Source organism: Lissotriton vulgaris, chromosome 5 (genome assembly GCF_964263255.1).
Source record: "Lissotriton vulgaris chromosome 5, aLisVul1.2, whole genome shotgun sequence".
Classification (NCBI taxonomy): Eukaryota; Metazoa; Chordata; class Amphibia; order Caudata; family Salamandridae; genus Lissotriton; species Lissotriton vulgaris.
In genome coordinates, this window is record NC_141693.1 from 934,777,536 (window position 1) to 934,802,918 (window position 25,383).

Here is a 25,383-nt window from a genome sequence, read left to right on the forward strand (position 1 = left end):
AGAAGATTTTGTCAGCCACATAGACAGTCAAAGTCTTTGAGAAACTATCATGATGGCCATAGCGTCATTCATATTGCTACCGTCTTAGAAGATTATATTTATGCGGAAGACCCCACTAAAAGGCACTGAGAGCCATCAGATACTATGAACTTTTAATTAATGGCAAAATGATTAAATGAGAGTTTGACTTACCATATCTATTGATCGAGGCATGGAAAAGGCTGAGGAATGAGCTTTCTTTTTTTTTCTTTTCTCAGCAAGCGGAGAAATATTCCTCTGCAATACTGCCTCTGCTGGTCATTCAGTATATTCTGCAGATGGAAAAGTCCACTGTTAGTCAATTTTTAGAACTTGAATACTTCCAAACCAAATGCAACACTACCAAAAAATGATTTCTATAAAGAGTCAATTATTAGTACTATGGCGTGTCTAATATTGTGAAAATCCAAAGCTCACTAAAAATTATATTCTCAATTTAGATTTCAACCTAGCAGACTTCTTTCAATCCTGTGCCTCATTTGCTGGTACTCTCTACACAACTCTAGCACCTATATGAGGACTTAGATAGAAAGATCTCTTTGGCAGCCAAGAGATTGCGTACCCTTTTCACAGGAATTATTTTAGGTTATGGTACACCATAGCAAGTCAGGGATCTGATACGTTAAGGGAGGAAGGTTTATGCTACCGTTTGTGGGAATAAGAAAAACTATGAATAACAGATTCTAACATCTTCATTTTAGCACATCCCTCTCAGTAAACCTATAGAGAACTCCAGAATTTTATGATCAACCACTCCTTCAAACAAATGTATAAGTCTCAAATAATGGCCTAGTTCCTTTCATCTCACCACCTTAGTCTTCAGCTGGGCATCCTGTCTACATTGCTCCCTTGTCTATACGATGAGACATGTATCCTATTGCGTACTAGGCAACTGATTGGCCCTCATGTCAGATGACATCCTGCTGTAGCTTTGTGAAGTAATGGCACCATGTGACCAATCATCGTGGGTGACGATTACACCGGAGGACCAGACATCAGCAATTACACGCTAGGTAACTGTCTGTGAATATGACTGCACAGCAAGTAGGAGTTGCAATGGGAAAGTACACTGCACCATTGAAAGCATTGGGCTCCTATTTAAAGAGGGCTAGAGTTAGAAGAAGCAACTGATTGGCCCTCATGTCAGATGACATCCTGCTGTAGTTTTGGGATGTAATGGCACCACTTGACCAATCGCCCTGGGTGACGATTACACCGGAGTACCAGACATCAGCAATTACACACTAGTTAAGTATCTGGGAATATGACTGCACAGCAAGTAGGATGTGAAATGGGAAAATACTCTGCACCATTGAAAGCATTGGGATCCTATTTAAAGAGGGATAGAGTACGAACACAGTTTCTAAATAGCGGTCCATCTTGAGTATCAGAGACCCACTCACAGAGAGCAGGGAAAACGGTTGAATAGGTTCCCTCCATCAGAAAGTAAGTCAATTGCTCTAACCTAAGACACCTCATTCCAGCCTAAAAGATGGTAATTACCCCGGAGGACATATTGCCTGCAAAACTATCTAAAGAAGATTTTGTCAGCCACATAGACAGTCAAAGTCTTTGAGAAACTATCATGATGGCCATAGCGTCATTCATATTGCTACCGTCTTAGAAGATTATATTTATGCGGAAGACCCCACTAAAAGGCACTGAGAGCCATCAGATACTATGAACTTTTAATTAATGGCAAAATGATTAAATGAGAGTTTGACTTACCATATCTATTGATCGAGGCATGGAAAAGGCTGAGGAATGAGCTTTCTTTTTTTTTCTTTTCTCAGCAAGCGGAGAAATATTCCTCTGCAATACTGCCTCTGCTGGTCATTCAGTATATTCTGCAGATGGAAAAGTCCACTGTTAGTCAATTTTTAGAACTTGAATACTTCCAAACCAAATGCAACACTACCAAAAAATGATTTCTATAAAGAGTCAATTATTAGTACTATGGCGTGTCTAATATTGTGAAAATCCAAAGCTCACTAAAAATTATATTCTCAATTTAGATTTCAACCTAGCAGACTTCTTTCAATCCTGTGCCTCATTTGCTGGTACTCTCTACACAACTCTAGCACCTATATGAGGACTTAGATAGAAAGATCTCTTGGCAGCCAAGAGATTGCGTACCCTTTTCACAGGAATTATTTTAGGTTATGGTACACCATAGCAAGTCAGGGATCTGATACGTTAAGGGAGGAAGGTTTATGCTACCGTTTGTGGGAATAAGAAAAACTATGAATAACAGATTCTAACATCTTCATTTTAGCACATCCCTCTCAGTAAACCTATAGAGAACTCCAGAATTTTATGATCAACCACTCCTTCAAACAAATGTATAAGTCTCAAATAATGGCCTAGTTCCTTTCATCTCACCACCTTAGTCTTCAGCTGGGCATCCTGTCTACATTGCTCCCTTGTCTATACGATGAGACATGTATCCTATTGCGTACTAGGCAACTGATTGGCCCTCATGTCAGATGACATCCTGCTGTAGCTTTGTGAAGTAATGGCACCATGTGACCAATCATCGTGGGTGACGATTACACCGGAGGACCAGACATCAGCAATTACACGCTAGGTAACTGTCTGTGAATATGACTGCACAGCAAGTAGGAGTTGCAATGGGAAAGTACACTGCACCATTGAAAGCATTGGGCTCCTATTTAAAGAGGGCTAGAGTTAGAAGAAGCAACTGATTGGCCCTCATGTCAGATGACATCCTGCTGTAGTTTTGGGATGTAATGGCACCACTTGACCAATCGCCCTGGGTGACGATTACACCGGAGTACCAGACATCAGCAATTACACACTAGTTAAGTATCTGGGAATATGACTGCACAGCAAGTAGGATGTGAAATGGGAAAATACTCTGCACCATTGAAAGCATTGGGATCCTATTTAAAGAGGGATAGAGTACGAACACAGTTTCTAAATAGCGGTCCATCTTGAGTATCAGAGACCCACTCACAGAGAGCAGGGAAAACGGTTGAATAGGTTCCCTCCATCAGAAAGTAAGTCAATTGCTCTAACCTAAGACACCTCATTCCAGCCTAAAAGATGGTAATTACCCCGGAGGACATATTGCCTGCAAAACTATCTAAAGAAGATTTTGTCAGCCACATAGACAGTCAAAGTCTTTGAGAAACTATCATGATGGCCATAGCGTCATTCATATTGCTACCGTCTTAGAAGATTATATTTATGCGGAAGACCCCACTAAAAGGCACTGAGAGCCATCAGATACTATGAACTTTTAATTAATGGCAAAATGATTAAATGAGAGTTTGACTTACCATATCTATTGATCGAGGCATGGAAAAGGCTGAGGAATGAGCTTTCTTTTTTTGTCTTTTCTCAGCAAGCGGAGAAATATTCCTCTGCAATACTGCCTCTGCTGGTCATTCAGTATATTCTGCAGATGGAAAAGTCCACTGTTAGTCAATTTTTAGAACTTGAATACTTCCAAACCAAATGCAACACTACCAAAAAATGATTTCTATAAAGAGTCAATTATTAGTACTATGGCGTGTCTAATATTGTGAAAATCCAAAGCTCACTAAAAATTATATTCTCAATTTAGATTTCAACCTAGCAGACTTCTTTCAATCCTGTGCCTCATTTGCTGGTACTCTCTACACAACTCTAGCACCTATATGAGGACTTAGATAGAAAGATCTCTTGGCAGCCAAGAGATTGCGTACCCTTTTCACAGGAATTATTTTAGGTTATGGTACACCATAGCAAGTCAGGGATCTGATACGTTAAGGGAGGAAGGTTTATGCTACCGTTTGTGGGAATAAGAAAAACTATGAATAACAGATTCTAACATCTTCATTTTAGCACATCCCTCTCAGTAAACCTATAGAGAACTCCAGAATTTTATGATCAACCACTCCTTCAAACAAATGTATAAGTCTCAAATAATGGCCTAGTTCCTTTCATCTCACCACCTTAGTCTTCAGCTGGGCATCCTGTCTACATTGCTCCCTTGTCTATACGATGAGACATGTATCCTATTGCGTACTAGGCAACTGATTGGCCCTCATGTCAGATGACATCCTGCTGTAGCTTTGTGAAGTAATGGCACCATGTGACCAATCATCGTGGGTGACGATTACACCGGAGGACCAGACATCAGCAATTACACGCTAGGTAACTGTCTGTGAATATGACTGCACAGCAAGTAGGAGTTGCAATGGGAAAGTACACTGCACCATTGAAAGCATTGGGCTCCTATTTAAAGAGGGCTAGAGTTAGAAGAAGCAACTGATTGGCCCTCATGTCAGATGACATCCTGCTGTAGTTTTGGGATGTAATGGCACCACTTGACCAATCGCCCTGGGTGACGATTACACCGGAGTACCAGACATCAGCAATTACACACTAGTTAAGTATCTGGGAATATGACTGCACAGCAAGTAGGATGTGAAATGGGAAAATACTCTGCACCATTGAAAGCATTGGGATCCTATTTAAAGAGGGATAGAGTACGAACACAGTTTCTAAATAGCGGTCCATCTTGAGTATCAGAGACCCACTCACAGAGAGCAGGGAAAACGGTTGAATAGGTTCCCTCCATCAGAAAGTAAGTCAATTGCTCTAACCTAAGACACCTCATTCCAGCCTAAAAGATGGTAATTACCCCGGAGGACATATTGCCTGCAAAACTATCTAAAGAAGATTTTGTCAGCCACATAGACAGTCAAAGTCTTTGAGAAACTATCATGATGGCCATAGCGTCATTCATATTGCTACCGTCTTAGAAGATTATATTTATGCGGAAGACCCCACTAAAAGGCACTGAGAGCCATCAGATACTATGAACTTTTAATTAATGGCAAAATGATTAAATGAGAGTTTGACTTACCATATCTATTGATCGAGGCATGGAAAAGGCTGAGGAATGAGCTTTCTTTTTTTTTCTTTTCTCAGCAAGCGGAGAAATATTCCTCTGCAATACTGCCTCTGCTGGTCATTCAGTATATTCTGCAGATGGAAAAGTCCACTGTTAGTCAATTTTTAGAACTTGAATACTTCCAAACCAAATGCAACACTACCAAAAAATGATTTCTATAAAGAGTCAATTATTAGTACTATGGCGTGTCTAATATTGTGAAAATCCAAAGCTCACTAAAAATTATATTCTCAATTTAGATTTCAACCTAGCAGACTTCTTTCAATCCTGTGCCTCATTTGCTGGTACTCTCTACACAACTCTAGCACCTATATGAGGACTTAGATAGAAAGATCTCTTTGGCAGCCAAGAGATTGCGTACCCTTTTCACAGGAATTATTTTAGGTTATGGTACACCATAGCAAGTCAGGGATCTGATACGTTAAGGGAGGAAGGTTTATGCTACCGTTTGTGGGAATAAGAAAAACTATGAATAACAGATTCTAACATCTTCATTTTAGCACATCCCTCTCAGTAAACCTATAGAGAACTCCAGAATTTTATGATCAACCACTCCTTCAAACAAATGTATAAGTCTCAAATAATGGCCTAGTTCCTTTCATCTCACCACCTTAGTCTTCAGCTGGGCATCCTGTCTACATTGCTCCCTTGTCTATACGATGAGACATGTATCCTATTGCGTACTAGGCAACTGATTGGCCCTCATGTCAGATGACATCCTGCTGTAGCTTTGTGAAGTAATGGCACCATGTGACCAATCATCGTGGGTGACGATTACACCGGAGGACCAGACATCAGCAATTACACGCTAGGTAACTGTCTGTGAATATGACTGCACAGCAAGTAGGAGTTGCAATGGGAAAGTACACTGCACCATTGAAAGCATTGGGCTCCTATTTAAAGAGGGCTAGAGTTAGAAGAAGCAACTGATTGGCCCTCATGTCAGATGACATCCTGCTGTAGTTTTGGGATGTAATGGCACCACTTGACCAATCGCCCTGGGTGACGATTACACCGGAGTACCAGACATCAGCAATTACACACTAGTTAAGTATCTGGGAATATGACTGCACAGCAAGTAGGATGTGAAATGGGAAAATACTCTGCACCATTGAAAGCATTGGGATCCTATTTAAAGAGGGATAGAGTACGAACACAGTTTCTAAATAGCGGTCCATCTTGAGTATCAGAGACCCACTCACAGAGAGCAGGGAAAACGGTTGAATAGGTTCCCTCCATCAGAAAGTAAGTCAATTGCTCTAACCTAAGACACCTCATTCCAGCCTAAAAGATGGTAATTACCCCGGAGGACATATTGCCTGCAAAACTATCTAAAGAAGATTTTGTCAGCCACATAGACAGTCAAAGTCTTTGAGAAACTATCATGATGGCCATAGCGTCATTCATATTGCTACCGTCTTAGAAGATTATATTTATGCGGAAGACCCCACTAAAAGGCACTGAGAGCCATCAGATACTATGAACTTTTAATTAATGGCAAAATGATTAAATGAGAGTTTGACTTACCATATCTATTGATCGAGGCATGGAAAAGGCTGAGGAATGAGCTTTCTTTTTTTTTCTTTTCTCAGCAAGCGGAGAAATATTCCTCTGCAATACTGCCTCTGCTGGTCATTCAGTATATTCTGCAGATGGAAAAGTCCACTGTTAGTCAATTTTTAGAACTTGAATACTTCCAAACCAAATGCAACACTACCAAAAAATGATTTCTATAAAGAGTCAATTATTAGTACTATGGCGTGTCTAATATTGTGAAAATCCAAAGCTCACTAAAAATTATATTCTCAATTTAGATTTCAACCTAGCAGACTTCTTTCAATCCTGTGCCTCATTTGCTGGTACTCTCTACACAACTCTAGCACCTATATGAGGACTTAGATAGAAAGATCTCTTGGCAGCCAAGAGATTGCGTACCCTTTTCACAGGAATTATTTTAGGTTATGGTACACCATAGCAAGTCAGGGATCTGATACGTTAAGGGAGGAAGGTTTATGCTACCGTTTGTGGGAATAAGAAAAACTATGAATAACAGATTCTAACATCTTCATTTTAGCACATCCCTCTCAGTAAACCTATAGAGAACTCCAGAATTTTATGATCAACCACTCCTTCAAACAAATGTATAAGTCTCAAATAATGGCCTAGTTCCTTTCATCTCACCACCTTAGTCTTCAGCTGGGCATCCTGTCTACATTGCTCCCTTGTCTATACGATGAGACATGTATCCTATTGCGTACTAGGCAACTGATTGGCCCTCATGTCAGATGACATCCTGCTGTAGCTTTGTGAAGTAATGGCACCATGTGACCAATCATCGTGGGTGACGATTACACCGGAGGACCAGACATCAGCAATTACACGCTAGGTAACTGTCTGTGAATATGACTGCACAGCAAGTAGGAGTTGCAATGGGAAAGTACACTGCACCATTGAAAGCATTGGGCTCCTATTTAAAGAGGGCTAGAGTTAGAAGAAGCAACTGATTGGCCCTCATGTCAGATGACATCCTGCTGTAGTTTTGGGATGTAATGGCACCACTTGACCAATCGCCCTGGGTGACGATTACACCGGAGTACCAGACATCAGCAATTACACACTAGTTAAGTATCTGGGAATATGACTGCACAGCAAGTAGGATGTGAAATGGGAAAATACTCTGCACCATTGAAAGCATTGGGATCCTATTTAAAGAGGGATAGAGTACGAACACAGTTTCTAAATAGCGGTCCATCTTGAGTATCAGAGACCCACTCACAGAGAGCAGGGAAAACGGTTGAATAGGTTCCCTCCATCAGAAAGTAAGTCAATTGCTCTAACCTAAGACACCTCATTCCAGCCTAAAAGATGGTAATTACCCCGGAGGACATATTGCCTGCAAAACTATCTAAAGAAGATTTTGTCAGCCACATAGACAGTCAAAGTCTTTGAGAAACTATCATGATGGCCATAGCGTCATTCATATTGCTACCGTCTTAGAAGATTATATTTATGCGGAAGACCCCACTAAAAGGCACTGAGAGCCATCAGATACTATGAACTTTTAATTAATGGCAAAATGATTAAATGAGAGTTTGACTTACCATATCTATTGATCGAGGCATGGAAAAGGCTGAGGAATGAGCTTTCTTTTTTTGTCTTTTCTCAGCAAGCGGAGAAATATTCCTCTGCAATACTGCCTCTGCTGGTCATTCAGTATATTCTGCAGATGGAAAAGTCCACTGTTAGTCAATTTTTAGAACTTGAATACTTCCAAACCAAATGCAACACTACCAAAAAATGATTTCTATAAAGAGTCAATTATTAGTACTATGGCGTGTCTAATATTGTGAAAATCCAAAGCTCACTAAAAATTATATTCTCAATTTAGATTTCAACCTAGCAGACTTCTTTCAATCCTGTGCCTCATTTGCTGGTACTCTCTACACAACTCTAGCACCTATATGAGGACTTAGATAGAAAGATCTCTTGGCAGCCAAGAGATTGCGTACCCTTTTCACAGGAATTATTTTAGGTTATGGTACACCATAGCAAGTCAGGGATCTGATACGTTAAGGGAGGAAGGTTTATGCTACCGTTTGTGGGAATAAGAAAAACTATGAATAACAGATTCTAACATCTTCATTTTAGCACATCCCTCTCAGTAAACCTATAGAGAACTCCAGAATTTTATGATCAACCACTCCTTCAAACAAATGTATAAGTCTCAAATAATGGCCTAGTTCCTTTCATCTCACCACCTTAGTCTTCAGCTGGGCATCCTGTCTACATTGCTCCCTTGTCTATACGATGAGACATGTATCCTATTGCGTACTAGGCAACTGATTGGCCCTCATGTCAGATGACATCCTGCTGTAGCTTTGTGAAGTAATGGCACCATGTGACCAATCATCGTGGGTGACGATTACACCGGAGGACCAGACATCAGCAATTACACGCTAGGTAACTGTCTGTGAATATGACTGCACAGCAAGTAGGAGTTGCAATGGGAAAGTACACTGCACCATTGAAAGCATTGGGCTCCTATTTAAAGAGGGCTAGAGTTAGAAGAAGCAACTGATTGGCCCTCATGTCAGATGACATCCTGCTGTAGTTTTGGGATGTAATGGCACCACTTGACCAATCGCCCTGGGTGACGATTACACCGGAGTACCAGACATCAGCAATTACACACTAGTTAAGTATCTGGGAATATGACTGCACAGCAAGTAGGATGTGAAATGGGAAAATACTCTGCACCATTGAAAGCATTGGGATCCTATTTAAAGAGGGATAGAGTACGAACACAGTTTCTAAATAGCGGTCCATCTTAAGTATCAGAGACCCACTCACAGAGAGCAGGGAAAACGGTTGAATAGGTTCCCTCCATCAGAAAGTAAGTCAATTGCTCTAACCTAAGACACCTCATTCCAGCCTAAAAGATGGTAATTACCCCGGAGGACATATTGCCTGCAAAACTATCTAAAGAAGATTTTGTCAGCCACATAGACAGTCAAAGTCTTTGAGAAACTATCATGATGGCCATAGCGTCATTCATATTGCTACCGTCTTAGAAGATTATATTTATGCGGAAGACCCCACTAAAAGGCACTGAGAGCCATCAGATACTATGAACTTTTAATTAATGGCAAAATGATTAAATGAGAGTTTGACTTACCATATCTATTGATCGAGGCATGGAAAAGGCTGAGGAATGAGCTTTCTTTTTTTTTCTTTTCTCAGCAAGCGGAGAAATATTCCTCTGCAATACTGCCTCTGCTGGTCATTCAGTATATTCTGCAGATGGAAAAGTCCACTGTTAGTCAATTTTTAGAACTTGAATACTTCCAAACCAAATGCAACACTACCAAAAAATGATTTCTATAAAGAGTCAATTATTAGTACTATGGCGTGTCTAATATTGTGAAAATCCAAAGCTCACTAAAAATTATATTCTCAATTTAGATTTCAACCTAGCAGACTTCTTTCAATCCTGTGCCTCATTTGCTGGTACTCTCTACACAACTCTAGCACCTATATGAGGACTTAGATAGAAAGATCTCTTGGCAGCCAAGAGATTGCGTACCCTTTTCACAGGAATTATTTTAGGTTATGGTACACCATAGCAAGTCAGGGATCTGATACGTTAAGGGAGGAAGGTTTATGCTACCGTTTGTGGGAATAAGAAAAACTATGAATAACAGATTCTAACATCTTCATTTTAGCACATCCCTCTCAGTAAACCTATAGAGAACTCCAGAATTTTATGATCAACCACTCCTTCAAACAAATGTATAAGTCTCAAATAATGGCCTAGTTCCTTTCATCTCACCACCTTAGTCTTCAGCTGGGCATCCTGTCTACATTGCTCCCTTGTCTATACGATGAGACATGTATCCTATTGCGTACTAGGCAACTGATTGGCCCTCATGTCAGATGACATCCTGCTGTAGCTTTGTGAAGTAATGGCACCATGTGACCAATCATCGTGGGTGACGATTACACCGGAGGACCAGACATCAGCAATTACACGCTAGGTAACTGTCTGTGAATATGACTGCACAGCAAGTAGGAGTTGCAATGGGAAAGTACACTGCACCATTGAAAGCATTGGGCTCCTATTTAAAGAGGGCTAGAGTTAGAAGAAGCAACTGATTGGCCCTCATGTCAGATGACATCCTGCTGTAGTTTTGGGATGTAATGGCACCACTTGACCAATCGCCCTGGGTGACGATTACACCGGAGTACCAGACATCAGCAATTACACACTAGTTAAGTATCTGGTAATATGACTGCACAGCAAGTAGGATGTGAAATGGGAAAATACTCTGCACCATTGAAAGCATTGGGATCCTATTTAAAGAGGGATAGAGTACGAACACAGTTTCTAAATAGCGGTCCATCTTGAGTATCAGAGACCCACTCACAGAGAGCAGGGAAAACGGTTGAATAGGTTCCCTCCATCAGAAAGTAAGTCAATTGCTCTAACCTAAGACACCTCATTCCAGCCTAAAAGATGGTAATTACCCCGGAGGACATATTGCCTGCAAAACTATCTAAAGAAGATTTTGTCAGCCACATAGACAGTCAAAGTCTTTGAGAAACTATCATGATGGCCATAGCGTCATTCATATTGCTACCGTCTTAGAAGATTATATTTATGCGGAAGACCCCACTAAAAGGCACTGAGAGCCATCAGATACTATGAACTTTTAATTAATGGCAAAATGATTAAATGAGAGTTTGACTTACCATATCTATTGATCGAGGCATGGAAAAGGCTGAGGAATGAGCTTTCTTTTTTTTTCTTTTCTCAGCAAGCGGAGAAATATTCCTCTGCAATACTGCCTCTGCTGGTCATTCAGTATATTCTGCAGATGGAAAAGTCCACTGTTAGTCAATTTTTAGAACTTGAATACTTCCAAACCAAATGCAACACTACCAAAAAATGATTTCTATAAAGAGTCAATTATTAGTACTATGGCGTGTCTAATATTGTGAAAATCCAAAGCTCACTAAAAATTATATTCTCAATTTAGATTTCAACCTAGCAGACTTCTTTCAATCCTGTGCCTCATTTGCTGGTACTCTCTACACAACTCTAGCACCTATATGAGGACTTAGATAGAAAGATCTCTTGGCAGCCAAGAGATTGCGTACCCTTTTCACAGGAATTATTTTAGGTTATGGTACACCATAGCAAGTCAGGGATCTGATACGTTAAGGGAGGAAGGTTTATGCTACCGTTTGTGGGAATAAGAAAAACTATGAATAACAGATTCTAACATCTTCATTTTAGCACATCCCTCTCAGTAAACCTATAGAGAACTCCAGAATTTTATGATCAACCACTCCTTCAAACAAATGTATAAGTCTCAAATAATGGCCTAGTTCCTTTCATCTCACCACCTTAGTCTTCAGCTGGGCATCCTGTCTACATTGCTCCCTTGTCTATACGATGAGACATGTATCCTATTGCGTACTAGGCAACTGATTGGCCCTCATGTCAGATGACATCCTGCTGTAGCTTTGTGAAGTAATGGCACCATGTGACCAATCATCGTGGGTGACGATTACACCGGAGGACCAGACATCAGCAATTACACGCTAGGTAACTGTCTGTGAATATGACTGCACAGCAAGTAGGAGTTGCAATGGGAAAGTACACTGCACCATTGAAAGCATTGGGCTCCTATTTAAAGAGGGCTAGAGTTAGAAGAAGCAACTGATTGGCCCTCATGTCAGATGACATCCTGCTGTAGTTTTGGGATGTAATGGCACCACTTGACCAATCGCCCTGGGTGACGATTACACCGGAGTACCAGACATCAGCAATTACACACTAGTTAAGTATCTGGGAATATGACTGCACAGCAAGTAGGATGTGAAATGGGAAAATACTCTGCACCATTGAAAGCATTGGGATCCTATTTAAAGAGGGATAGAGTACGAACACAGTTTCTAAATAGCGGTCCATCTTGAGTATCAGAGACCCACTCACAGAGAGCAGGGAAAACGGTTGAATAGGTTCCCTCCATCAGAAAGTAAGTCAATTGCTCTAACCTAAGACACCTCATTCCAGCCTAAAAGATGGTAATTACCCCGGAGGACATATTGCCTGCAAAACTATCTAAAGAAGATTTTGTCAGCCACATAGACAGTCAAAGTCTTTGAGAAACTATCATGATGGCCATAGCGTCATTCATATTGCTACCGTCTTAGAAGATTATATTTATGCGGAAGACCCCACTAAAAGGCACTGAGAGCCATCAGATACTATGAACTTTTAATTAATGGCAAAATGATTAAATGAGAGTTTGACTTACCATATCTATTGATCGAGGCATGGAAAAGGCTGAGGAATGAGCTTTCTTTTTTTTTCTTTTCTCAGCAAGCGGAGAAATATTCCTCTGCAATACTGCCTCTGCTGGTCATTCAGTATATTCTGCAGATGGAAAAGTCCACTGTTAGTCAATTTTTAGAACTTGAATACTTCCAAACCAAATGCAACACTACCAAAAAATGATTTCTATAAAGAGTCAATTATTAGTACTATGGCGTGTCTAATATTGTGAAAATCCAAAGCTCACTAAAAATTATATTCTCAATTTAGATTTCAACCTAGCAGACTTCTTTCAATCCTGTGCCTCATTTGCTGGTACTCTCTACACAACTCTAGCACCTATATGAGGACTTAGATAGAAAGATCTCTTGGCAGCCAAGAGATTGCGTACCCTTTTCACAGGAATTATTTTAGGTTATGGTACACCATAGCAAGTCAGGGATCTGATACGTTAAGGGAGGAAGGTTTATGCTACCGTTTGTGGGAATAAGAAAAACTATGAATAACAGATTCTAACATCTTCATTTTAGCACATCCCTCTCAGTAAACCTATAGAGAACTCCAGAATTTTATGATCAACCACTCCTTCAAACAAATGTATAAGTCTCAAATAATGGCCTAGTTCCTTTCATCTCACCACCTTAGTCTTCAGCTGGGCATCCTGTCTACATTGCTCCCTTGTCTATACGATGAGACATGTATCCTATTGCGTACTAGGCAACTGATTGGCCCTCATGTCAGATGACATCCTGCTGTAGCTTTGTGAAGTAATGGCACCATGTGACCAATCATCGTGGGTGACGATTACACCGGAGGACCAGACATCAGCAATTACACGCTAGGTAACTGTCTGTGAATATGACTGCACAGCAAGTAGGAGTTGCAATGGGAAAGTACACTGCACCATTGAAAGCATTGGGCTCCTATTTAAAGAGGGCTAGAGTTAGAAGAAGCAACTGATTGGCCCTCATGTCAGATGACATCCTGCTGTAGTTTTGGGATGTAATGGCACCACTTGACCAATCGCCCTGGGTGACGATTACACCGGAGTACCAGACATCAGCAATTACACACTAGTTAAGTATCTGGGAATATGACTGCACAGCAAGTAGGATGTGAAATGGGAAAATACTCTGCACCATTGAAAGCATTGGGATCCTATTTAAAGAGGGATAGAGTACGAACACAGTTTCTAAATAGCGGTCCATCTTGAGTATCAGAGACCCACTCACAGAGAGCAGGGAAAACGGTTGAATAGGTTCCCTCCATCAGAAAGTAAGTCAATTGCTCTAACCTAAGACACCTCATTCCAGCCTAAAAGATGGTAATTACCCCGGAGGACATATTGCCTGCAAAACTATCTAAAGAAGATTTTGTCAGCCACATAGACAGTCAAAGTCTTTGAGAAACTATCATGATGGCCATAGCGTCATTCATATTGCTACCGTCTTAGAAGATTATATTTATGCGGAAGACCCCACTAAAAGGCACTGAGAGCCATCAGATACTATGAACTTTTAATTAATGGCAAAATGATTAAATGAGAGTTTGACTTACCATATCTATTGATCGAGGCATGGAAAAGGCTGAGGAATGAGCTTTCTTTTTTTTTCTTTTCTCAGCAAGCGGAGAAATATTCCTCTGCAATACTGCCTCTGCTGGTCATTCAGTATATTCTGCAGATGGAAAAGTCCACTGTTAGTCAATTTTTAGAACTTGAATACTTCCAAACCAAATGCAACACTACCAAAAAATGATTTCTATAAAGAGTCAATTATTAGTACTATGGCGTGTCTAATATTGTGAAAATCCAAAGCTCACTAAAAATTATATTCTCAATTTAGATTTCAACCTAGCAGACTTCTTTCAATCCTGTGCCTCATTTGCTGGTACTCTCTACACAACTCTAGCACCTATATGAGGACTTAGATAGAAAGATCTCTTGGCAGCCAAGAGATTGCGTACCCTTTTCACAGGAATTATTTTAGGTTATGGTACACCATAGCAAGTCAGGGATCTGATACGTTAAGGGAGGAAGGTTTATGCTACCGTTTGTGGGAATAAGAAAAACTATGAATAACAGATTCTAACATCTTCATTTTAGCACATCCCTCTCAGTAAACCTATAGAGAACTCCAGAATTTTATGATCAACCACTCCTTCAAACAAATGTATAAGTCTCAAATAATGGCCTAGTTCCTTTCATCTCACCACCTTAGTCTTCAGCTGGGCATCCTGTCTACATTGCTCCCTTGTCTATACGATGAGACATGTATCCTATTGCGTACTAGGCAACTGATTGGCCCTCATGTCAGATGACATCCTGCTGTAGCTTTGTGAAGTAATGGCACCATGTGACCAATCATCGTGGGTGACGATTACACCGGAGGACCAGACATCAGCAATTACACGCTAGGTAACTGTCTGTGAATATGACTGCACAGCAAGTAGGAGTTGCAATGGGAAAGTACACTGCACCATTGAAAGCATTGGGCTCCTATTTAAAGAGGGCTAGAGTTAGAAGAAGCAACTGATTGGCCCTCATGTCAGATGACATCCTGCTGTAGTTTTGGGATGTAATGGCACCACTTGACCAATCGCCCTGGGTGACGATTACACCGGAGTACCAGACATCAGCAATTACACACTAGTTAAGTATCTGGGAATATGACTGCACAGCAAGTAGGATGTGAAATGGGAAAATACTCTGCACCATTGAAAGCATTGGGATCCTATTTAAAGAGGGATAGAGTACGAACACAGTTTCTAAATAGCGGTCCATCTTAAGTATCAGAGACCCACTCACAGAGAGCAGGGAAAACGGTTGAATAGGTTCCCTCCATCAGAAAGTAAGTCAATTGCTCTAACCTAAGACACCTCATTCCAGCCTAAAAGATGGTAATTACCCCGGAGGACATATTGCCTGCAAAACTATCTAAAGAAGATTTTGTCAGCCACATAGACAGTCAAAGTCTTTGAGAAACTATCATGATGGCCATAGCGTCATTCATATTGCTACCGTCTTAGAAGATTATATTTATGCGGAAGACCCCACTAAAAGGCACTGAGAGCCATCAGATACTATGAACTTTTAATTAATGGCAAAATGATTAAATGAGAGTTTGACTTACCATATCTATTGATCGAGGCATGGAAAAGGCTGAGGAATGAGCTTTCTTTTTTTTTCTTTTCTCAGCAAGCGGAGAAATATTCCTCTGCAATACTGCCTCTGCTGGTCATTCAGTATATTCTGCAGATGGAAAAGTCCACTGTTAGTCAATTTTTAGAACTTGAATACTTCCAAACCAAATGCAACACTACCAAAAAATGATTTCTATAAAGAGTCAATTATTAGTACTATGGCGTGTCTAATATTGTGAAAATCCAAAGCTCACTAAAAATTATATTCTCAATTTAGATTTCAACCTAGCAGACTTCTTTCAATCCTGTGCCTCATTTGCTGGTACTCTCTACACAACTCTAGCACCTATATGAGGACTTAGATAGAAAGATCTCTTGGCAGCCAAGAGATTGCGTACCCTTTTCACAGGAATTATTTTAGGTTATGGTACACCATAGCAAGTCAGGGATCTGATACGTTAAGGGAGGAAGGTTTATGCTACCGTTTGTGGGAATAAGAAAAACTATGAATAACAGATTCTAACATCTTCATTTTAGCACATCCCTCTCAGTAAACCTATAGAGAACTCCAGAATTTTATGATCAACCACTCCTTCAAACAAATGTATAAGTCTCAAATAATGGCCTAGTTCCTTTCATCTCACCACCTTAGTCTTCAGCTGGGCATCCTGTCTACATTGCTCCCTTGTCTATACGATGAGACATGTATCCTATTGCGTACTAGGCAACTGATTGGCCCTCATGTCAGATGACATCCTGCTGTAGCTTTGTGAAGTAATGGCACCATGTGACCAATCATCGTGGGTGACGATTACACCGGAGGACCAGACATCAGCAATTACACGCTAGGTAACTGTCTGTGAATATGACTGCACAGCAAGTAGGAGTTGCAATGGGAAAGTACACTGCACCATTGAAAGCATTGGGCTCCTATTTAAAGAGGGCTAGAGTTAGAAGAAGCAACTGATTGGCCCTCATGTCAGATGACATCCTGCTGTAGTTTTGGGATGTAATGGCACCACTTGACCAATCGCCCTGGGTGACGATTACACCGGAGTACCAGACATCAGCAATTACACACTAGTTAAGTATCTGGTAATATGACTGCACAGCAAGTAGGATGTGAAATGGGAAAATACTCTGCACCATTGAAAGCATTGGGATCCTATTTAAAGAGGGATAGAGTACGAACACAGTTTCTAAATAGCGGTCCATCTTGAGTATCAGAGACCCACTCACAGAGAGCAGGGAAAACGGTTGAATAGGTTCCCTCCATCAGAAAGTAAGTCAATTGCTCTAACCTAAGACACCTCATTCCAGCCTAAAAGATGGTAATTACCCCGGAGGACATATTGCCTGCAAAACTATCTAAAGAAGATTTTGTCAGCCACATAGACAGTCAAAGTCTTTGAGAAACTATCATGATGGCCATAGCGTCATTCATATTGCTACCGTCTTAGAAGATTATATTTATGCGGAAGACCCCACTAAAAGGCACTGAGAGCCATCAGATACTATGAACTTTTAATTAATGGCAAAATGATTAAATGAGAGTTTGACTTACCATATCTATTGATCGAGGCATGGAAAAGGCTGAGGAATGAGCTTTCTTTTTTTGTCTTTTCTCAGCAAGCGGAGAAATATTCCTCTGCAATACTGCCTCTGCTGGTCATTCAGTATATTCTGCAGATGGAAAAGTCCACTGTTAGTCAATTTTTAGAACTTGAATACTTCCAAACCAAATGCAACACTACCAAAAAATGATTTCTATAAAGAGTCAATTATTAGTACTATGGCGTGTCTAATATTGTGAAAATCCAAAGCTCACTAAAAATTATATTCTCAATTTAGATTTCAACCTAGCAGACTTCTTTCAATCCTGTGCCTCATTTGCTGGTACTCTCTACACAACTCTAGCACCTATATGAGGACTTAGATAGAAAGATCTCTTGGCAGCCAAGAGATTGCGTACCCTTTTCACAGGAATTATTTTAGGTTATGGTACACCATAGCAAGTCAGGGATCTGATACGTTAAGGGAGGAAGGTTTATGCTACCGTTTGTGGGAATAAGAAAAACTATGAATAACAGATTCTAACATCTTCATTTTAGCACATCCCTCTCAGTAAACCTATAGAGAACTCCAGAATTTTATGATCAACCACTCCTTCAAACAAATGTATAAGTCTCAAATAATGGCCTAGTTCCTTTCATCTCACCACCTTAGTCTTCAGCTGGGCATCCTGTCTACATTGCTCCCTTGTCTATACGATGAGACATGTATCCTATTGCGTACTAGGCAACTGATTGGCCCTCATGTCAGATGACATCCTGCTGTAGCTTTGTGAAGTAATGGCACCATGTGACCAATCATCGTGGGTGACGATTACACCGGAGGACCAGACATCAGCAATTACACGCTAGGTAACTGTCTGTGAATATGACTGCACAGCAAGTAGGAGTTGCAATGGGAAAGTACACTGCACCATTGAAAGCATTGGGCTCCTATTTAAAGAGGGCTAGAGTTAGAAGAAGCAACTGATTGGCCCTCATGTCAGATGACATCCTGCTGTAGTTTTGGGATGTAATGGCACCACTTGACCAATCGCCCTGGGTGACGATTACACCGGAGTACCAGACATCAGCAATTACACACTAGTTAAGTATCTGGGAATATGACTGCACAGCAAGTAGGATGTGAAATGGGAAAATACTCTGCACCATTGAAAGCATTGGGATCCTATTTAAAGAGGGATAGAGTACGAACACAGTTTCTAAATAGCGGTCCATCTTGAGTATCAGAGACCAACTCACAGAGAGCAGGGAAAACGGTTGAATAGGTTCCCTCCATCAGAAAGTAAGTCAATTGCTCTAACCTAAGACACCTCATTCCAGCCTAAAAGATGGTAATTACCCCGGAGGACATATTGCCTGCAAAACTATCTAAAGAAGATTTTGTCAGCCACATAGACAGTCAAAGTCTTTGAGAAACTATCATGATGGCCATAGCGTCATTCATATTGCTACCGTCTTAGAAGATTATATTTATGCGGAAGACCCCACTAAAAGGCACTGAGAGCCATCAGATACTATGAACTTTTAATTAATGGCAAAATGATTAAATGAGAGTTTGACTTACCATATCTATTGATCGAGGCATGGAAAAGGCTGAGGAATGAGCTTTCTTTTTTTTTCTTTTCTCAGCAAGCGGAGAAATATTCCTCTGCAATACTGCCTCTGCTGGTCATTCAGTATATTCTGCAGATGGAAAAGTCCACTGTTAGTCAATTTTTAGAACTTGAATACTTCCAAACCAAATGCAACACTACCAAAAAATGATTTCTATAAAGAGTCAATTATTAGTACTATGGCGTGTCTAATATTGTGAAAATCCAAAGCTCACTAAAAATTATATTCTCAATTTAGATTTCAACCTAGCAGACTTCTTTCAATCCTGTGCCTCATTTGCTGGTACTCTCTACACAACTCTAGCACCTATATGAGGACTTAGATAGAAAGATCTCTTGGCAGCCAAGAGATTGCGTACCCTTTTCACAGGAATTATTTTAGGTTATGGTACACCATAGCAAGTCAGGGATCTGATACGTTAAGGGAGGAAGGTTTATGCTACCGTTTGTGGGAATAAGAAAAACTATGAATAACAGATTCTAACATCTTCATTTTAGCACATCCCTCTCAGTAAACCTATAGAGAACTCCAGAATTTTATGATCAACCACTCCTTCAAACAAATGTATAAGTCTCAAATAATGGCCTAGTTCCTTTCATCTCACCACCTTAGTCTTCAGCTGGGCATCCTGTCTACATTGCTCCCTTGTCTATACGATGAGACATGTATCCTATTGCGTACTAGGCAACTGATTGGCCCTCATGTCAGATGACATCCTGCTGTAGCTTTGTGAAGTAATGGCACCATGTGACCAATCATCGTGGGTGACGATTACACCGGAGGACCAGACATCAGCAATTACACGCTAGGTAACTGTCTGTGAATATGACTGCACAGCAAGTAGGAGTTGCAATGGGAAAGTACACTGCACCATTGAAAGCATTGGGCTCCTATTTAAAGAGGGCTAGAGTTAGAAGAAGCAACTGATTGGCCCTCATGTCAGATGACATCCTGCTGTAGTTTTGGGATGTAATGGCACCACTTGACCAATCGCCCTGGGTGACGATTACACCGGAGTACCAGACATCAGCAATTACACACTAGTTAAGTATCTGGGAATATGACTGCACAGCAAGTAGGATGTGAAATGGGAAAATACTCTGCACCATTGAAAGCATTGGGATCCTATTTAAAGAGGGATAGAGTACGAACACAGTTTCTAAATAGCGGTCCATCTTGAGTATCAGAGACCCACTCACAGAGAGCAGGGAAAACGGTTGAATAGGTTCCCTCCATCAGAAAGTAAGTCAATTGCTCTAACCTAAGACACCTCATTCCAGCCTAAAAGATGGTAATTACCCCGGAGGACATATTGCCTGCAAAACTATCTAAAGAAGATTTTGTCAGCCACATAGACAGTCAAAGTCTTTGAGAAACTATCATGATGGCCATAGCGTCATTCATATTGCTACCGTCTTAGAAGATTATATTTATGCGGAAGACCCCACTAAAAGGCACTGAGAGCCATCAGATACTATGAACTTTTAATTAATGGCAAAATGATTAAATGAGAGTTTGACTTACCATATCTATTGATCGAGGCATGGAAAAGGCTGAGGAATGAGCTTTCTTTTTTTTTCTTTTCTCAGCAAGCGGAGAAATATTCCTCTGCAATACTGCCTCTGCTGGTCATTCAGTATATTCTGCAGATGGAAAAGTCCACTGTTAGTCAATTTTTAGAACTTGAATACTTCCAAACCAAATGCAACACTACCAAAAAATGATTTCTATAAAGAGTCAATTATTAGTACTATGGCGTGTCTAATATTGTGAAAATCCAAAGCTCACTAAAAATTATATTCTCAATTTAGATTTCAACCTAGCAGACTTCTTTCAATCCTGTGCCTCATTTGCTGGTACTCTCTACACAACTCTAGCACCTATATGAGGACTTAGATAGAAAGATCTCTTGGCAGCCAAGAGATTGCGTACCCTTTTCACAGGAATTATTTTAGGTTATGGTACACCATAGCAAGTCAGGGATCTGATACGTTAAGGGAGGAAGGTTTATGCTACCGTTTGTGGGAATAAGAAAAACTATGAATAACAGATTCTAACATCTTCATTTTAGCACATCCCTCTCAGTAAACCTATAGAGAACTCCAGAATTTTATGATCAACCACTCCTTCAAACAAATGTATAAGTCTCAAATAATGGCCTAGTTCCTTTCATCTCACCACCTTAGTCTTCAGCTGGGCATCCTGTCTACATTGCTCCCTTGTCTATACGATGAGACATGTATCCTATTGCGTACTAGGCAACTGATTGGCCCTCATGTCAGATGACATCCTGCTGTAGCTTTGTGAAGTAATGGCACCATGTGACCAATCATCGTGGGTGACGATTACACCGGAGGACCAGACATCAGCAATTACACGCTAGGTAACTGTCTGTGAATATGACTGCACAGCAAGTAGGAGTTGCAATGGGAAAGTACACTGCACCATTGAAAGCATTGGGCTCCTATTTAAAGAGGGCTAGAGTTAGAAGAAGCAACTGATTGGCCCTCATGTCAGATGACATCCTGCTGTAGTTTTGGGATGTAATGGCACCACTTGACCAATCGCCCTGGGTGACGATTACACCGGAGTACCAGACATCAGCAATTACACACTAGTTAAGTATCTGGGAATATGACTGCACAGCAAGTAGGATGTGAAATGGGAAAATACTCTGCACCATTGAAAGCATTGGGATCCTATTTAAAGAGGGATAGAGTACGAACACAGTTTCTAAATAGCGGTCCATCTTAAGTATCAGAGACCCACTCACAGAGAGCAGGGAAAACGGTTGAATAGGTTCCCTCCATCAGAAAGTAAGTCAATTGCTCTAACCTAAGACACCTCATTCCAGCCTAAAAGATGGTAATTACCCCGGAGGACATATTGCCTGCAAAACTATCTAAAGAAGATTTTGTCAGCCACATAGACAGTCAAAGTCTTTGAGAAACTATCATGATGGCCATAGCGTCATTCATATTGCTACCGTCTTAGAAGATTATATTTATGCGGAAGACCCCACTAAAAGGCACTGAGAGCCATCAGATACTATGAACTTTTAATTAATGGCAAAATGATTAAATGAGAGTTTGACTTACCATATCTATTGATCGAGGCATGGAAAAGGCTGAGGAATGAGCTTTCTTTTTTTTTCTTTTCTCAGCAAGCGGAGAAATATTCCTCTGCAATACTGCCTCTGCTGGTCATTCAGTATATTCTGCAGATGGAAAAGTCCACTGTTAGTCAATTTTTAGAACTTGAATACTTCCAAACCAAATGCAACACTACCAAAAAATGATTTCTATAAAGAGTCAATTATTAGTACTATGGCGTGTCTAATATTGTGAAAATCCAAAGCTCACTAAAAATTATATTCTCAATTTAGATTTCAACCTAGCAGACTTCTTTCAATCCTGTGCCTCATTTGCTGGTACTCTCTACACAACTCTAGCACCTATATGAGGACTTAGATAGAAAGATCTCTTGGCAGCCAAGAGATTGCGTACCTTTTTCACAGGAATTATTTTAGGTTATGGTACACCATAGCAAGTCAGGGATCTGATACGTTAAGGGAGGAAGGTTTATGCTACCGTTTGTGGGAATAAGAAAAACTATGAATAACAGATTCTAACATCTTCATTTTAGCACATCCCTCTCAGTAAACCTATAGAGAACTCCAGAATTTTATGATCAACCACTCCTTCAAACAAATGTATAAGTCTCAAATAATGGCCTAGTTCCTTTCATCTCACCACCTTAGTCTTCAGCTGGGCATCCTGTCTACATTGCTCCCTTGTCTATACGATGAGACATGTATCCTATTGCGTACTAGGCAACTGATTGGCCCTCATGTCAGATGACATCCTGCTGTAGCTTTGTGAAGTAATGGCACCATGTGACCAATCATCGTGGGTGACGATTACACCGGAGGACCAGACATCAGCAATTACACGCTAGGTAACTGTCTGTGAATATGACTGCACAGCAAGTAGGAGTTGCAATGGGAAAGTACACTGCACCATTGAAAGCATTGGGCTCCTATTTAAAGAGGGCTAGAGTTAGAAGAAGCAACTGATTGGCCCTCATGTCAGATGACATCCTGCTGTAGTTTTGGGATGTAATGGCACCACTTGACCAATCGCCCTGGGTGACGATTACACCGGAGTACCAGACATCAGCAATTACACACTAGTTAAGTATCTGGGAATATGACTGCACAGCAAGTAGGATGTGAAATGGGAAAATATTCTGCACCATTGAAAGCATTGGGATCCTATTTAAAGAGGGATAGAGTACGAACACAGTTTCTAAATAGCGGTCCATCTTAAGTATCAGAGACCCACTCACAGAGAGCAGGGAAAACGGTTGAATAGGTTCCCTCCATCAGAAAGTAAGTCAATTGCTCTAACCTAAGACACCTCATTCCAGCCTAAAAGATGGTAATTACCCCGGAGGACATATTGCCTGCAAAACTATCTAAAGAAGATTTTGTCAGCCACATAGACAGTCAAAGTCTTTGAGAAACTATCATGATGGCCATAGCGTCATTCATATTGCTACCGTCTTAGAAGATTATATTTATGCGGAAGACCCCACTAAAAGGCACTGAGAGCCATCAGATACTATGAACTTTTAATTAATGGCAAAATGATTAAATGAGAGTTTGACTTACCATATCTATTGATCGAGGCATGGAAAAGGCTGAGGAATGAGCTTTCTTTTTTTTTCTTTTCTCAGCAAGCGGAGAAATATTCCTCTGCAATACTGCCTCTGCTGGTCATTCAGTATATTCTGCAGATGGAAAAGTCCACTGTTAGTCAATTTTTAGAACTTGAATACTTCCAAACCAAATGCAACACTACCAAAAAATGATTTCTATAAAGAGTCAATTATTAGTACTATGGCGTGTCTAATATTGTGAAAATCCAAAGCTCACTAAAAATTATATTCTCAATTTAGATTTCAACCTAGCAGACTTCTTTCAATCCTGTGCCTCATTTGCTGGTACTCTCTACACAACTCTAGCACCTATATGAGGACTTAGATAGAAAGATCTCTTTGGCAGCCAAGAGATTGCGTACCCTTTTCACAGGAATTATTTTAGGTTATGGTACACCATAGCAAGTCAGGGATCTGATACGTTAAGGGAGGAAGGTTTATGCTACCGTTTGTGGGAATAAGAAAAACTATGAATAACAGATTCTAACATCTTCATTTTAGCACATCCCTCTCAGTAAACCTATAGAGAACTCCAGAATTTTATGATCAACCACTCCTTCAAACAAATGTATAAGTCTCAAATAATGGCCTAGTTCCTTTCATCTCACCACCTTAGTCTTCAGCTGGGCATCCTGTCTACATTGCTCCCTTGTCTATACGATGAGACATGTATCCTATTGCGTACTAGGCAACTGATTGGCCCTCATGTCAGATGACATCCTGCTGTAGCTTTGTGAAGTAATGGCACCATGTGACCAATCATCGTGGGTGACGATTACACCGGAGGACCAGACATCAGCAATTACACGCTAGGTAACTGTCTGTGAATATGACTGCACAGCAAGTAGGAGTTGCAATGGGAAAGTACACTGCACCATTGAAAGCATTGGGCTCCTATTTAAAGAGGGCTAGAGTTAGAAGAAGCAACTGATTGGCCCTCATGTCAGATGACATCCTGCTGTAGTTTTGGGATGTAATGGCACCACTTGACCAATCGCCCTGGGTGACGATTACACCGGAGTACCAGACATCAGCAATTACACACTAGTTAAGTATCTGGGAATATGACTGCACAGCAAGTAGGATGTGAAATGGGAAAATACTCTGCACCATTGAAAGCATTGGGATCCTATTTAAAGAGGGATAGAGTACGAACACAGTTTCTAAATAGCGGTCCATCTTGAGTATCAGAGACCCACTCACAGAGAGCAGGGAAAACGGTTGAATAGGTTCCCTCCATCAGAAAGTAAGTCAATTGCTCTAACCTAAGACACCTCATTCCAGCCTAAAAGATGGTAATTACCCCGGAGGACATATTGCCTGCAAAACTATCTAAAAAAGATTTTGTCAGCCACATAGACAGTCAAAGTCTTTGAGAAACTATCATGATGGCCATAGCGTCATTCATATTGCTACCGTCTTAGAAGATTATATTTATGTGGAAGACCCCACTAAAAGGCACTGAGAGCCATCAGATACTATGAACTTTTAATTAATGGCAAAATGATTAAATGAGAGTTTGACTTACCATA